The sequence below is a fragment of the Protomyctophum parallelum genome, assembly GCF_964188405.1.
Source record: "Protomyctophum parallelum genome assembly, chromosome: 8".
NCBI classification, from domain to species: domain Eukaryota; kingdom Metazoa; phylum Chordata; class Actinopteri; order Myctophiformes; family Myctophidae; genus Protomyctophum; species Protomyctophum parallelum.
The window spans coordinates 20,899,091-20,915,431 of record NC_139703.1 but is presented as its reverse complement, the minus strand read 5'-3'; the positions used below and the strand labels follow the sequence as shown (position 1 = coordinate 20,915,431).

The window sequence follows — 16,341 nt, the reverse complement described above, 5'->3', positions numbered from 1 at the left end:
TGAGTCATGAAAAATGGGGGTCGTCTTATATTCGGCATAGTGAGTTGGCTCTCTGTGATTGTGTACTTTTTTTTTTAATCTACTATTCGATATGAGGTGACCACCGAAACTGTGGTCACCTCATCACCTAAAACTGGAGTATGAATAGGCCTTCAGTGGGTCAGAGGAGGACGCGGATATAAGAAGTAACCTTACAGGCAGAAGAGCACAGCGGAGAGTTTTAAGGTCTCGGGTGCAAACCTAGCTCAGTGCTAGGACCCCTCCTCCTCCTCTGTGTTCCCCGGGGGAGCGTAGTAGCCCGCCAGCTGCTTGAAGCGCGGCCCCCAGTCGCCGAGGTAGGAGAAATCCTGCTCCGCTGTTGCCCTCGAAGGCGTACGTCTGGAAAGAGTCGTACGGCGGGACTGACAGGGTCTGCGTCCGCCTGCTCCACCTTCTTGCGAAAGTAGCCTTTGAAGACGGTGAAGTCCGCCGCTGCCCCGCCTCCTTTTGCGCCGACCCCTCCCGCCCCCGTCCGGCTGGCCGTCTGGACCCACTGGGGCAGCGAGCGTAGGTCAGCCGGCCCCGAGTCGGAGGAGCAGCTCTTGGCCTCTGGGAAGTCGTAGATGTTCCTCAGGGCGCTCATGTCGTACGCCTGCGTGTCCTGCTCGCCTCCGCCCTCGTCGTTGTACTTGATGACGTTGTCGCGCATGTCCTCCTCGTCCTCGGACATCCGATGGCCCTTCCTGTGCCGCTTGAGGCTCACGATCAGCAAGACCAGGACTTTGATATAAAGAGGGAAAGGGTATAGAGAGAGGTAGAGAGAAGTGGCCGTGAGAGAGACATAAAACTAAAGATTATCATCTGGTGGGTATTGTGATATTAAATCATATGGAGAGTCGATGTTTACTGTAATGGGTTTTTGTTCAGCATTACACACGTTGTTAAATGAGGCCCCCAATATAGAACTGGGTTGAGGTAAATGGCACAAATCATAGGATGTTGAATACTGTCATTAAGTGAAATCATGTGACTTGAATGAGGTTCAGGGACTGCATAATAAACATATTTATAATAAGGAATACGAGCTGTCAGGCAAAAGGTTTGAAGAGGTCGATGGTAAAAGAGGAAGTGCACTTCATCAAAGTAAATATAAAGACATAACCAACTGAACCCCTGGGAATGCAAAGTCAGGTCCTTCAATAAGGTTTCTGTCAAGCACTGGGAATGTGCAAATTAGTATGAAAATGAACTTCATGGAGGCTAAAATCACACACGTTCTAATTTCCGTAACTTTGATCCTCCCTATAAAGACAATAAGCTTTCTCAAATTATATTTTAACTTTAATTTGCATGAGAATTGATTTTCCACAATCGTAATTGCTTTGCCTAGAAATATGATTTCAGAGGCTTAAGGGATGTCAATCTTTCAAGTGTGGATGTCAAGTGAGAAATCTGGATTAAAAAAAGAAGAAAGTTTGGATGGATCCCTTATAATGGACTAATGAGATGAGGAAAACAAAGGCTGTATGCATCTGGATAAATCAATGAAGATTTAATCTAATTTTAGTTATCTAAATTACTGCCTACATAATGATTAAGCAGATCTCAATTCACTCAGACGCTCAAGTCCATAAATCCCCACTGCACGTGCGCACACACACACATGCACGTGTGCGCACACACACACACACACACACACACACACACACACACACACACGCAAAATTCCTCCTGAGGGATGCTCTGATTCCCTTGGGAACTTCAACTATAGATGTGGCTCATGATGACAACAAACAACCACCACTTCCCATCATGATAATGAAAACACACCACCACACATCTTTATGAATTATGGATGCTGAGGGAAATTAGAGTGCTAATTGACATTAATATGAAAAGACGCACACTTGTGTGAAGTGAGGGGCAGCACCCGATTAGACCGTATATATGGCACAGCTGCACTGTCCCACTGGAAGAAAGAAATATGCACGCACGCACGCACGCACGCACGCACGCACGCACGCACGCACGCACGCACGCACGCACACACACACACACACACACACACACACACACACACACACACACACACACACACACACACACACACATATGACTTTGTTCTCTCTGGCAAGTGCAATATAGGCTATGGGCAAGTGCAATAGTATACATATTATAATCCCTCGTGGTGAGTGAACATGAACTCTCTCCTGTAGTGATGACCCCACTGTTGTTATGAGGTGTTACTCTGTCTGATCTCACACATGGTCTCTTTGTATGAGTTCAGTATTATGATTGGTCTTTCAGGCCGCTTAGGTGGAGCCCGTAGAATTGTGGCTCAAACACAGGACCGCTGGGATTCTAGATAATTAGACATGGCTGTTTAGTTGTAACAACCGTGTCATAGTGGAATGATTGTTGGGCTTTTTATGTTATCATTAACATCACTGCATACAAATGTGAATCATTCACAATAAAGTGTTCTTTTATCAACCAAGGCCTTAGGTTACCTAGTAATAATGGGAATTATATTGCTTTATAATCTTGTGTGATCAGTCATTTTACAAGGGTAGATGTCAAGTCAGATTGTTTTGTAGCAAGGACTCTCCATGCGTTCCTTAATTGTCTCTTCTCTCTCTACTCTCTTTCACAACAGGGACCTTGAGCAGGTACAGCAAACGCATGCCGATGAGAGGACACTTAGATAGATCATTAAACGGTGGGTGCAATACATCTTCTGGAACGTACACAAATTTGAGCAAACCCGCAATAGAAGACAGACCATCTATTATGGTGTCTGTGATGTCCAGGATGGCACAGAATGTTTGATGCTCTAAGCTCACATGACTACAGCCATGCTCGGGTAAAATTAGATATATGGCCAGATCGTTTAGCACTCAAACTAGATGGATGGTACTTGCTTATGTGCGGCATAAAGGGGACTGCAAATACAGTAAAGCAGTGGTTCTCAAACCTTTTCATGTCAAGCAGACCCAAATTGTCAGTGGCAATCAGTGGCCCTGATCCAAGATTTGTTTGTTTCCTAAATATGTTTTGAAAACATTGGGGAAAATAGCATATCTACAAGCCTGTAGATGGGCTATTTTCAAATTGCTGATGTATAGGGTTAAAGTGGTTAAATAGAATTTGATGCAATATTAAACACACCCAGGGTCCCCCGAGGGTCCCAGGACACCACTTTGAGAACCACTGCTGTAAAGTATGTAACCCCACGTTCTGTTGCCTTGGAAGTTGGTAGGTGGCTCACGATATTTGTTTTACACTTTTTTATACTCCAATTCTGGGTCCTTCCTTTCCACTCAATAAGCACTAAGAGAGTCTGTGACAAGCATATTAATCTACACAAATGACTTGTTGCAGGTCCCAGTAATTGTCTTTATTTGGTGTAAATTACCTGAAAAATAACTTGCTGAGGGGAAAACGGCCCGCTCGGAAGAGCGGCGCCCGGGCAAAGAGGAAAAACTCACTGAAAAGCGTCTGGGGGCTTTTTATGCAATATCTCTGACTGATCACACAATACAATCACACTCCACTTACATTGTTTGGTGCGGTCCACTGGGACCGCCAGCATCTCAGCTCATTGTGTTTATTCTCCTCTATAAATGGGAGTTAATTGCCACGGGGTCCAGGAAGCCGTCACAGCTACGTGATAGGCCCTGGAGCGTGCCGCCATGTGTGCCAAGCATTCGCTCAGACAATTACTCTCAATTCTCACTGATGAGGAGAGTAATGGGAGGTGGGGACCTTGACACTGCAAACTGTTTCGTACATACAGATCAGCAGTGTTGGGGAAGTTACTTTTAAAAAGTAAGGAATTATAGTTATCGTTACTTATCTAAAAAAGTAATTTGTTACTTTACTTTACATTAAATTATGAAAGTAACTACTTTACTTTACTTTAAAAAATAATAATATAAAAAACAATTTAAAAGAAGGTTTTTTGTGATTAAATTATTTAATTAATAAAAATCAATTAATCACATATCAATAGGCCTATTTGACCTGATCATCATTCAGCTTTTTTTTCGAATGGATTTGGATACGAGTGAATCAATGAATAGTGACTACATAAGCATAGGCAATTAAAAAGTAGTAATAATAATAATGATAATATTATTTATATAATGCTTCTCTGAGTACTTAAAGACGCTTTTCAAGGGGAACATGAGAAAACAAATAAAAACTACTTTATTAGAGAAAAACTAAGACTATGGAATAAAATAAATGAAAGTGGAATGAGATATCTGGGGAAACAAATATTCTAGAGGTGTGTAACGGTTTGAACTTATAGGTGGTGGCTGGCATGTCTTGTGAGTTTTGGGAAGTGCATAGTTTTGACAGGTCTGCCTGCTGTGGCGGTGAAACCCTGACCATTAAACACGGGCAGACGCAACATCGAGTGTGAGGGTTGGGGAACGGATGGAAAGTACCAGTGTTATAATTATTAGGAGGACTCCTTGGCTTCTAACGATATGGACCAGAGTTAAACTAATGTTAGCTCCCATGCTAACTAGTTGCTACCCTCGTCAGAAACAACACCACCATCCAGATCGGGTGGAAGCTGCTTGTGCCCGTGGATGGGAAATGAGATTTAAAAGGCTATAGAAGCGTGGATGAAAGGCAAGCAAATATGTGCAATACATTTGTGTCGTGACTCGTATTTGCGTGTGTATTCCGTCTGACGACGATTGGTTTATGCTGCTAGTGCGTTCGTTGCTGGCTGCTGAGTGCTGATGCATATTTAAGAGCGTCATAAGCATGCGCCCGTCCTGCGCTGGAAGTAGCAGATCTACAAGTTATCTACCGGTCACAATGCACAGCGCTTTGGGCTTGTACATCTGTGTTTTTCCCGCAGTTAGTTGAGAGGCAGAGCACAAACGAAACTCTCAACACAGAGAGCGCTCTCTAGTCTCTGCACTGCAGTCAGCAGCACAGAGACGCCTGTAGACCATCACGGAGCTGTGAGACTTTTCACTGATCACATAAGTTGACAATAACGCCATAACGCGGGTAACGCTCGCACAATAACTATAAGGCCGTTATGGAATTGGAAATCTAAAGCGTTAGCTTACAAGTTACTGCAAATAGTAGTTACGTTATGTAACGTAACGCGATGTAAGGGCGTTAGTCACAACACTGCAGATCAGCTTCTTCCTGTAAATGCAGGACATGTAATTTCCATCATCCATCGCACTGCGGGTGGTGGAAATGTGCTTTTGTTTGGGGATAATTATTTATTTTACTATACTGCATGCTATTGGCAGGATTGGTAAAGGCAAGATAGTCTGACATTCACTTTTGACTTAAATCTTGCCAGTGTGCATCAGACTCATACATCACTGTATCTGTTATGCACACCACAAACGCTGCTGCTGCCACGGGTTGCCTACAGTATCTAGCTACAGGTTAGCATGTCCGAGGCAATGTACAAGTGCATAGCTACATGCTCTACCTCTGTAGGAACCATAATGTATACCTGTATACCATTACCTCCACATACAATGGCCCCGGCCCCCCTTGTGTACAGGTGTTTCGATAAGCGTTCCTGACAAGACGGCTCATTTCCCCTTGGGCCACGCTGGCTGAGCGAGCCCAGGAGTTCATCACGGCAGATGGCTGGTAATTGGAACGGATGCGTGCAGATGCCGCAGCGCAGTGGAATGGATTAATCACACCGGGCCTCCTTAAATGAACTGATAGAGGGACTGTTTGCTTGTAGGGTAATTAGGCAGAAATGTGTTTTCATTGTTCTCATCATCCAACAATTGATGTAATAGGGGTGGTCCGGCCTCGGGAGAAGGAGCACGCTCTCTGCTTGAGCTAGGTTGTTTAATGGCTGTGTGCTTGTGTGGGTGGGGCTGCTCCCTCAGTCCCTCACTACAAAGGTTATGCAGTTATGCCCTTACTTACTTACAGATTTTACGTTTTTGTATTTTTTTAAATACAATTTCGATATATAATTTTTGGAATGTTTCGCCCCAACTTTTGGACTCCAGGTATAAACCTGTTAAGGGTGGAAAGATGCTTTCTTCAAATGTGCATTGGAAGTACATGTGTGTATTTAGCCTGGCTAATAAGCCAGACCGAATCAGCCGTTGGCAAAAAAACAATTGCCTGCCGGTGGTGATTTGAGTCTGGCTTATTAGCCAGGCTAGTGTGTATTGTCCGTGAAAGAACAGGACAAAGCTTATCCATCTGTGTGTACATTACAGTATGTTGTCATGCTTTTAGAGGGAGCAGCAAAGTATTGGCTAATGTGATGATTGCTGTAGCTTTCACATGGCGGCTCACTCCAGTCCAGCTAGCTACTCTATTAATACCAGCGAACAACTGTTGGAACACTGCTGTCCATTTTCATTCCCCTGAGCCCAGCACTTGCAGCTCCTACATTCTACTGTCCACACAGTGGACAGTCAGGCAGCATCAGGTGCTTCCACTCAATCTGTGCCTCCAGCAGGTGAGGGAGTATTTTCTACCACTCAACAGCACTCAGTTGAATCTGTGGTGACTGGTTTGTCACAACCAGTGCAAACTGACTAGGTGTGCAAGTGCAACAGTTAATACAACTATTTGATTCAATCAATTTAAATGAATAATTATAATAATGATAATCAGATTTAAAAAATGCATTGATTTTTGAGGACTTTTATTTTATAATATAATTTAGCCTTTTCAAAAGTATCGAAAAATAGGCGATCTACAAAGATGCACTGTGGTGCGTTGTGAACTAATAATAAATGTTTAAATTATTGCTAATTTGCAGCCCTAAATCTGACACCATGACATAAAGAAAGGAGTCTCTTTTTCAAATTTTGTCAAATTATGACAAATGTGACAAAAATATACACAAAATATCAACAAATTCAAATGTCCATGGGGTGAGTAGTCGATAGACAATTTTTTTTTTTGGGGAGATGAACTTGAGCTTCTTGGCCAGTTTACTTACATTAAGTTTGTTTGTACAAGTTCCAGAGCAATGTGAGAGAATGTGCTTTGCGTGTGTGTGTGTGTGTGCGTGCATGCTCGCACGTTTGTGTTTGAGTGTAATATAGCATATGTATTAATTTGTGTATCTGTGTTTGACAGTTTCTGTTTTTGTACGTGAGTGTGTGTGCGTGCGTATACATGTGTATGTGTAGGGCTCGCGTTCACAAACAACTTTGTAACAGAGAAAGTGAGAAAAGGCTTGTCTATTTAAAGCCTTCTGTTCCAGAGGGATACAGTGCTGAGGCAGCTCTTTTTGCCTGTTTGCAGCCCCCTCTCCCCCCTCTTCCATCCCATCTCCAGTGTGCATGGCACAGAACAAAGTGACTTGACATCACGGATAAAGCCAGGCGGCATCGGCTGTACGTCGTACAGGCAGAAGAAGCTGTCCTTACAAAATATAGCACAAACAAAATGTCCGACGTGAGTCACCCGTGAAGGAATGATGGAAAATGTATCCCCTTTCATGTATTATTGTCCCTTGTTTTCCTGCTGCTGTGCGTGTGTGTTATTTCAATGCTGAAATATAGATGAATGCATGAATTTCTGAGTGCAATGAACCTTTTTTACAGTACTTTCTTCATACACAGCATGTAAGATTTGACCCTACGAGTCCATTTTGGTTAAATGTATGCACTGTGAGTGACAGCACATTAGCACTCAGGATTTCACTGTTTTCTGTCATATTAACAGAATTGCGGGAGTGATCTTTGTTGATCCCATGGAGCTTCAGCGATGGCTGATGGCTGTGGTTCTTCACAATGAGCGCTCAGGGGTAGCTGTTAGGGGTTAATTGCCTTGCTCAGGGACACTTTGACACGTAGACATGGGCTCGCAGGGAGGCGAACCGATGACTTTATGATTACCACTAAGCTACGGTCGCCCCTAGAAACCGTTTATTTCCACTTTAGAGCACCTTTCTGACGGGAAATGTGATGGACGTGCTGTTGTTGAAGGTGACCACACCTTCAACAACAGCACGTCCATCACATGATGAAGAGGAACCCCCGTGCCCCTTCATCATACTTATGATGAACACTTACCGATAAGGATGAGCATGCAGACCAGCAGCGCTATGAGAGCTCCGGGGCTGAGAGCAGCACTCATCACGTAGGCTGTAGCGTTGCAGGATTGAATGGCTCCATCTGTAGTGCAAAGAGAGAAAAAAGCACTCCATTTGTATTCAAAAAGCGGCCCTTGAATCTCACTAATGCACCACCATCTACTGCTGTGTTTTACCACGTTTTGACACCAGTTATTTATTTTTACATTGCCAGTGTAAACTCAATCATACCCCAATGTACGTAGTATAATATCCATATAAACATGACTGATAATCCCAATCAAGGTCGGGTCTTAATCACAGTAAGCATGCTAGAGACGCTATTACAGTTGTACAGTATCATTACTCACACCATTATGCCAATTGGCAATGGAACTGTCATGAAACTTATAGTGCTCCAGGAAAATAATTAACTTTTAGATTGAAAAGGTCAAACGTAAATGTCACAATCAAAGGCAAGATGTTTGCACTTGACTGTAAGACTGCAAGTGCAATGTTTTTAGTTTCAGCATGTAAACTCCATAATCAGATTTTGTCCGGGGATCCGGCGTGCTCCCGAGGCACGTCAGACCCCCGTCAGGAACCTGTAGGGGGAGGGGGAGAGAAAGGGGGAGTAGGATGAGAAATGGGGTGGGGGGAGGGGTAACGAGAAATGAGAACAGGGGAGAGCCAAGGTTAGATGGGCTGGTAATATAGGGGTGGAGGTGGCCTGATTACAGGTGGCTTGATAGGAGGTGGAGGTAGCTGCATTGGATGTGTGGTCCTGCTCCTGAACTTCAGCTATGAGCTCCATTTCACTATCAAGGACCACACCACCAATGGAAACATTTAACAGGTTTATTGAAACAGGAAGGACATGATTATGAACACAACAGCGGGGTGATGACGGGCCCATGATTTGGATAAGTTGGTCGGGGATGCCGTTATGGGATGCGGAGGTGCCTGCGCCGATCCTGAAGGAATGGCCCGAGTAGTGTGTGGGGGAGATGTCGGACAGGGCGAGTACGTTGCGGAGTTGTTGGAGGAACCACTGTCTGGAAGCGACGCGGCCGGACTCGGAAGTCAAGAGGGGATCTGAAGGAGAATGACTCTGGGACTTCCGGTAAGAAAGGTAGGCGGAGAGGGTTACGAACGAGTTCAGGGCGGACTGGTTTTTGAAGTCGAAAACGGGTGTGCTGGGGCCGGTTTGGTTTGTTTTTCAAGTTTTCAAGTTTGATGTAGTAGACCAGGGTGTCGCTTGAGTACGGCGACAGGTCTGAGATGCTGGCGTTGCAACGGGGGTCGAAAGCCTGGGAGGAGGAAGTGAACTCTGAGCACCTCAAGAAGCCGAAGTAAGCCAGTGAGAACATGGCCTCTAGGGTCCTGCTGACGTGCGGGGAGCTGTACCCGGAGTGGAGAGTTCTGATGCAGATGGATAAGAGGTCTGCGGTGAGGGGAAGACGTCGGGGGGCTTGAGCGCCTTCCTGGTGTTGAGTCCTCTGAGTAGGGACAAGATTTGGGGATGGCTGGTGACTTGGCCAGGGCTGTCGGTTAGAAGTTTGGAGAAGAAGGCGGCATCGCCTTCTTCTCCAAACTTCTAACCGACAGCTGAGGTAGACTCTGATGGAGGGAGTTCTGATGTACGCCACTAAACAGGAGTGGGTTTTGAAACTGGTTAGGGTGATGAGGTCGAACGTCGGGAATGGTAGGTTGAACTTGTTATTGAAGTGGCGGAAGCTTTGCCAGGCTGTCCAGTAGGAGGAGAGGGTTGAGGGTGCCAGACTGTTGATGATGAGGATCCTGGAGGAGTTGACCAAGGGGAGCAAGGCAGGGGTCACAGGTTGAACGTCAGAGCCGAATAGGGAGGAACCGGGGTTGGAAGCGGGTCTGCATGCGGGACCAAGCGTCTGAACTTCTGAAACGAGAAACAGAGAGTCGGCGATGGCATTGGAATGTCCGGGAACGTCAGCGGCACGAAGGAGAAATTGATGGGAAACGGATTGCCATGTGAGGCGGCGCACGAACGGCATGATGGACGGGGAGTTGGCCTTTATTAATGATGTCGACGACGGCGATTTTGTCCGAATGGACGAGGATGGACTGGCGGGACCACTCGTGGCCCCACAAGACGACGGCTGCAACGATGGGGTAAATCTCAGCGAGTGCTGAGGACGGGACCAGGCATTCTCCTGCGAGCTCCGGGGGCCATCTTTCGGCGAACCATCTGCCGTTATAGAAGCCCCCAAAACCGGCGGAAGGAGCGGTGTCTGTGAAGAGGTTGATGTCCAGGGGGTGGGCGAGGCGATCTTCATAAAAGAAGGATATGCCGTTCCAATTGGCGAGGAGATGACGCCAGAGACACAGCTCGGCACGGCTTGAACGGTTCAGTGTTATGGTGTCGGTGAGCGATGGGACGGAAGAGATGATGGAAAACAGATGGAAGATGAACCCTCGACCTTGGGGGATGATTCGGATGGCGTAGTTGAGGTGGCCCAGGAGGGAGAGAAGCTGGTGTTTGGTGCACCTGGTGGAGATGAGGAAATTGGAGATGATGAGGGTTATCCTGTCGAGCTTCTCTTTTGGCAGAGAAGCTTGGAATTTGACTGTGTCGAGCGTGATTCAGAGGAATTCGAGTGACGTGGATGGGCCATCCGTTTTCTCGACGGACAGGGGGGACTAGGAGATGGACCAGGTGAGGAATTTTGTGGGTGTTTGTGAGTATCCAGGGCTTCGGACAGGCAGTCGAAAAGTTTGGGTCTGCTTTTATACCCGAAGGTGAGCCTGACGGCGAAGTAGCAAGATCCCCTCCAGCGGACGCCAAAGAGGTGCCAGAAGTCGGGATGGATTGGCAGGACTTTAAAGGCGCTGACGATGTCTGCCTTTGCTAGCCAGGATCCTTTCCCGGTGTGTTTGATGAGGGCGATGGCGTGATTGATGGAGACGTAACGGAGGGAGAAGTATTCGCTTGGGATTAAGCTGTTGATGCTCGGGACTGGGGTGCTGTGTGGTGCTGAGAGGTCGATTATGATGCCTTTTTTGCCTGATTATTTTCTTGTGGCGATGCCAAGGGGGCTGATGCGGAAGGTGGGGAATGGAGGAAGGTCAAAAGGTGAATTAATCCTTCTTTTACTTCTTTGGCGAGGAGACGGTCCACCTCTTCCGGGGCCTGTAGGCCAGACTGGAGGTTTTTGCATGTGAAGGAGGATGAAGGTTCTGCTATGACGCCGGGATGGAAACCTTTGCTGAAGCCGCGGATGAGGAACTGGACAAAAGCGGGGTCGGGGTGATTTTGAAGGGCGGTTGCGAGCGCTGGAATGTTGACCGGTGTGGAGAGGTGCTTACCGAGCTTGACGGGGTTGTGGGCACAGCCTGGACGGGCGTGGCCTCCGGCGCAGTAGGTGCAGGCGCAGTAGATGGATGGCATGATGAGAAGGGCAAGATCTACGTATTACCCTGAAGGATCTGGTGACGGAGGCTCTGGAGATGGACGGGAAGAGAACGACTGAGGATGGCGGGAGGGTGGCATGGCTGAGGCTAGGGTGAAGTTCCCTCCTGGTTGGATGACGAGACCTGGGCCTGAGGACTGAGTAGGGAGCTGCTGGTGGAGAAGGAAAGGCGCTGGGGCAGTTGGCATCCCGGTGCCGGGGTTCTCTGTCCTGAGCGCATTGCTGGAAATTGAAGTCGGAGCTTCTTGCCGGGGGGAACTGAAATGGTGCGAAAGGCAGGTTAGCGGGGGGCGCTGGCATCTCGGTGCCGGGCGCTCCTGAGCTGCCGAAGTGGTGCTGCTGGCTGAATGGGGTGCCGGGGCCCCTGCTTGGGGCTGCTGGTGGTGGTAGAAGCTGAGAGAAGGCTCAGTGTACCGGTGGCTGGAGCCCCCGAGTGGAGCGGATCTCTGACTGTGGCTATGGTGGGCTGCATGGGGCGCCGGCACCCCACTGAGGCTGGCTGATGTATGCGGCTTCTGCGGGCAGCAGGGGGCGCTGGGGACTCGACTTCAGAGTCCCACGCTGGGGCTGGCTGCCGCTTGCGGCTTCGGTGAGTGGCGGGGGGCGCTAGCGACCTGGTGCCGGCATCCCCTGCTGAGGCTGGTGGTTGTCTGCGGCCTCTGTGGGCAGTAGGGGGCGCCGGCATCTCAGTGCTGGCATCCCCAACCGGGGCTGATGGCTGTCTGTGGCCTCTGCGGGCAGTAAGGGGAGCCGGCATCTTTGTGCGGGCGGCCCTTGTTGGTGCTGACTGACGTCTGTGGCCTCTGCGGGCAGTAGGGGGCGCCGGCATCTCAGTGCCGGCCGTCCCTGCTGGGGCTGGCTGGTGTCGGCCTCTGCGGTCAGTAGGGGGCACCGGCATCTCGGTGCCGGCGGTCCCTGCTGGGGCTGACCACGGTCTGTGGCCTCTGCGGGCAGTAGGGGGCACCGGCATCTCTGTGCCGGCGGTCCCTGCTGGGGCTGACCACGGTCTGTGGCCTCTGCGGTCGGTAGGGGGCGCCGGCATCTCGGTGCCGGCGGTCCCTGCTGGGGCTGAGTGATATCCGCGAGCTTGGCTGGCAGCGGGGGGCGCTAACGTGGCCGAATACTGAGGCTGGTAACTGTTGGGCATTTGGGGACCTGTCTATGGCTTGGGAGTGATGCTGCTGGGAGTGGTGCATGGTGTTGGACGGGGTGGTGACGTCATGACGTTCGGGGGCAGCGGGGTGTGTGGCCGTGGTGACGTCACCGGGAAGTGGGCGATGGGAGGAACGTGAACTGTGTTGTGGTGGGCTGGTGGACGTGAGTGCGAGGAAAAGTGAAGCTTTATTATCAGAGCGGTGGAAATGAATGCCTCTGGCTTTAAGAGCTTTCTGCAGTGAGACAACGGTCTAATCTGAAATGACAGTGTCGGATACATTTCTAACTGGTTCGGGCTGACTATGAGGAGTACAAGTGGAGTGCGCAGGAGCGGCTACATTACGAGTGGGGTGAACGGGGGCTACGTTACCAGACCTGTGTGATGATCGTGAAGGAGAGAGGGGGAAACGGCGATGAAGGTGAGTGGGTTGGCCTCTGGTCTGGGGACCGGGAGGGTTTGAAATGGATTCGGAGGAGCTTGTGTTGTCATTTCTTTGCTGCCGGAAGAGGAGAGAGGAGGTTGGGGGAACGTGAACGGATGCCAGATTGGCTGTTGTTGGGCTGGGATGAGATGTTTCGACGGTGCTGGGTGACTCGGAAATCTTGAAAATCTCTCTATATTGGTCGGCTTCGTCGAAGGACGAGTACTGATCGCTGTTGGAGCTTGGACCGAATATGTCCTCGTCGGATGCTGCGAGGCTGAGGACGTCGTTCTGGTCCATGACTGATGGTCGATAAATGTAATAATTAAATTATGAGTAGTACTTTTATGTTCTCTCGCTTGTCGTGCGTGACGAGAAATGAGAACAGGGGAGAGCCAAGGTTAGATGGGTTGGTAATATAGGGGTGGAGGTGGCCTGATTGGAGGTGGCTTGATAGGCGGTGGAGGTAGCTGCATTGGAGGTGTGGTCCTGCTCCTGAACTTCAGCTATGAGCTCCATTAAAAAAAAAGCTGTACAGGTTGTGGGGGCATACATAACATAAAGTCCCACTCTTGGGAAACAGTGTTATAATCGAACACTAAACAGCAAGCAGCACACAAACCACGCCAGCAACACACACTCGGGAACCCATCGAAAATCACACACACCAGTCACACAGTCAGATGGGGGGAAAACACACAGTAGTGAGAGACTGCACCACAAGGCAAAACAAAAACTCAAAAAATAAAGAGAAAGAACTCTACAACTGGGCTAAACCCTCCTCTCTCTCAGGGCAAGCAGCAAAAAAATGACCAACATGGGCACAAAAAAAACTAAGTTTCTCTTTCAATCTCCTCTCTTTCTCACCCTAAGACAGCTTGAAGCTCCCCAGCTGCATCGGTTCACTGGACACCGACAAATCAGCAGCTGACGTCATCAGAGACTCTCGGGGGTCTTCGGTAACACTCGGTGCCCCCCGGGGGCGTTCAGCAGGCCACGGTGGACGATACCGGTCTCTCTCTCCTGCGTTCATGGATGCGATTGTCAACTTGGATAGCCAGCGATACCAGAGAGTCCAGGCCCTCTTGCAACTCCCGAGACACCAGAGAGTCCTTTACAGCATCAGAGAGTCCCAAAAGAAAAGTCAGAATCAATGCCGCCTCCGTCCAGTTGCTCTCTGCTGCTAACACACGGAACTCGATAGCGTAGTCAGCCACACTGTTGCGCCCTTGCTGTAGATTAAGCAGTCGTGTAGCCGCATCTCTGCCACGAAATCCTCTTCATCTCCTTGGCGAACAGAGCATAATCGCCGCACAGAGGTGACTGCTTGTCAATCAAGGCGTTAGCCCAGGCAAGGGCTTGGCCCGATAACAATGTGATCATGTAGGCTACCTTGGCACCATCCGTAGTGAAAGCAGATGGCTGTAGAAGAAAAACCAAGGAGCACTGCGTCAGAAACCCACGGCAATCCGTACCCCCATTAAACCTCTCTGGATGCGGAACTCGCGGCTCTGTGGGTGTGACGATGGGGGGGGACCCCGCCGCGGCCTGTCCAACCTGGACCCCACGGGGGGAGAGCGACGGAGAGGTTTTGAACAGCGGCGACAAGCTGAGCGAGGCGCTCATTCTTATTACCCAGAATGTTCTTATGTTGGCCCAAAAGCTGTCCTTGTAACGCCACCGCGCCTTGTAACTGAGTGAATTCCGCTGGGTCCATCTTATGGCTCGATAATACTGTCAGGAACACCTCAGTATTTGGACCCGTATGCAGAAATCCAGGCAACAACGTCTTGCACTCAAGCACTTTTATTTATAACTCAGAAAGCCCTCCCAGGGCATACAGTACATAACATAAAGTCCCACTCTTGGGAAACAGTGTTATAATCGAGCAACCTAACCAATAACACAGAGTCCCTAATATACCTCCATGCTCATTAACCAAAGTCTCTTCAGCTAGAAGCGCAGGTGGACACAGTCTCACAATCAGCCAGGGGAAGGGAGGCAACAGAGGGGCAAAGGTAGGGACGGCGGTCCAGGCGTGGTACGTCCTAGGACAGGACGTGACAGATATGACCCGATATGACAAATAAGGGCCGATCCGATACAGTATCGGGACATCTCTACTTATTGCTATAGTTTTGTAACTGATTTACTGTCAGTTGAGTGTTATGTATGTACATATAAGAGATGTAGTAAGTTCTTAACTGACTTGACTTAGTCCTCTTTGCCCCTTTGGGAGCATAGGGCATCCACCATGGATCTCCACGTCACTCGAGATGAGAGCCAACTCGATGCCGTAAGTTGGATTGGCCAAAAAATAGCCGACCCATAAACTCACGATGCATAATGTGTCGCGACGTGTTGTGAACTTTTAGATAAGCTATTTCTGGTGCATGACACCCAGCAGAAGAACGTAACTCAGTATAAATGGCGGTTAACTCACCGCAGTCGCAGCCACATATGCAAATGGTCAGCGTGCCTGTGGAGCTGAGGGAGGGAGGCCCACTGTCCACCACCAGTATGGGCAGGAAGTAGACGTTCTGCTCATGGCGGTTGAAACCTGAACGCTGGGTGCGGATACCAGCCGTGTTGTCTGGCATGGTGGGGGCGAGAGAGAGAGAGAGAGAGAGAGAGAGAGAGAGAGAGGAACAAATGAGGAACACGAACTAAGTCTGGTGACACTGCACAGACTGAACTGAAAGTGTCTGTTGTTTTCATAGAGACTCCTTTATATTATACATGCACATCACATTCATGACCTTTTATGTATTTGTATTATGCATTCCCATGTATGATGTAGATTAGTCTTAATATGTACTGCACGTTTACGCTCTTCTCTCTATATATCTTTTAACTGCAATGATGAGCTGCAAAACCAACAATTTCACCCACGTTACTTGTAATGTGATGTGACATTAAAGATTGATTCCGATTCTGAATGTATAAATGAAACAAATTACAGACACTGCAAGATGGAGGATTTCAAGAACAACCGTCGTTATTTAAATTTACAGCCTTTCCCAAATTAAGTCCTAATATTATTGCAAGCAAGACAGTGTGTTACTGAAAGCTTCTAGCCTCGGCTCACATCCTCACTCAGTCCACTTTCAGCATCCAGACATCCAGAACGTCGGTGTTAGCGGCTGATTACTAAATTGTCGCTACCTCACGATTACAATATTACCAGTTTCAATTAACAGTCAATCTTTTTTAATAATATCTATTTTAATTGGAAAGAATTCTCTTAGATATGTACAAGGACACAAGTGCAATTCCCAGGATCTTTTTTTCA

At 48.3% G+C, this 16,341-nt stretch overlaps 1 pseudogene across 1 annotated transcript in view; it reads right to left on the bottom strand.

Moving 5' to 3' along the window:
• Window positions 1-251: 251 nt before the first annotated feature.
• The window catches only part of LOC310862946 (cadherin-22-like), a 127,329-nt pseudogene continuing 111,239 nt past the window's right edge, over window positions 252-16,341 (bottom strand). The window contains exons 10-12 of the transcript in view: window positions 15,493-15,642; window positions 8,028-8,129; window positions 252-759 (exon numbers count right to left, since the gene is read on the bottom strand). The product of the transcript in view is annotated as a cadherin-22-like (transcript). The remainder of the gene's footprint in view (window positions 760-8,027; window positions 8,130-15,492; window positions 15,643-16,341) is intronic.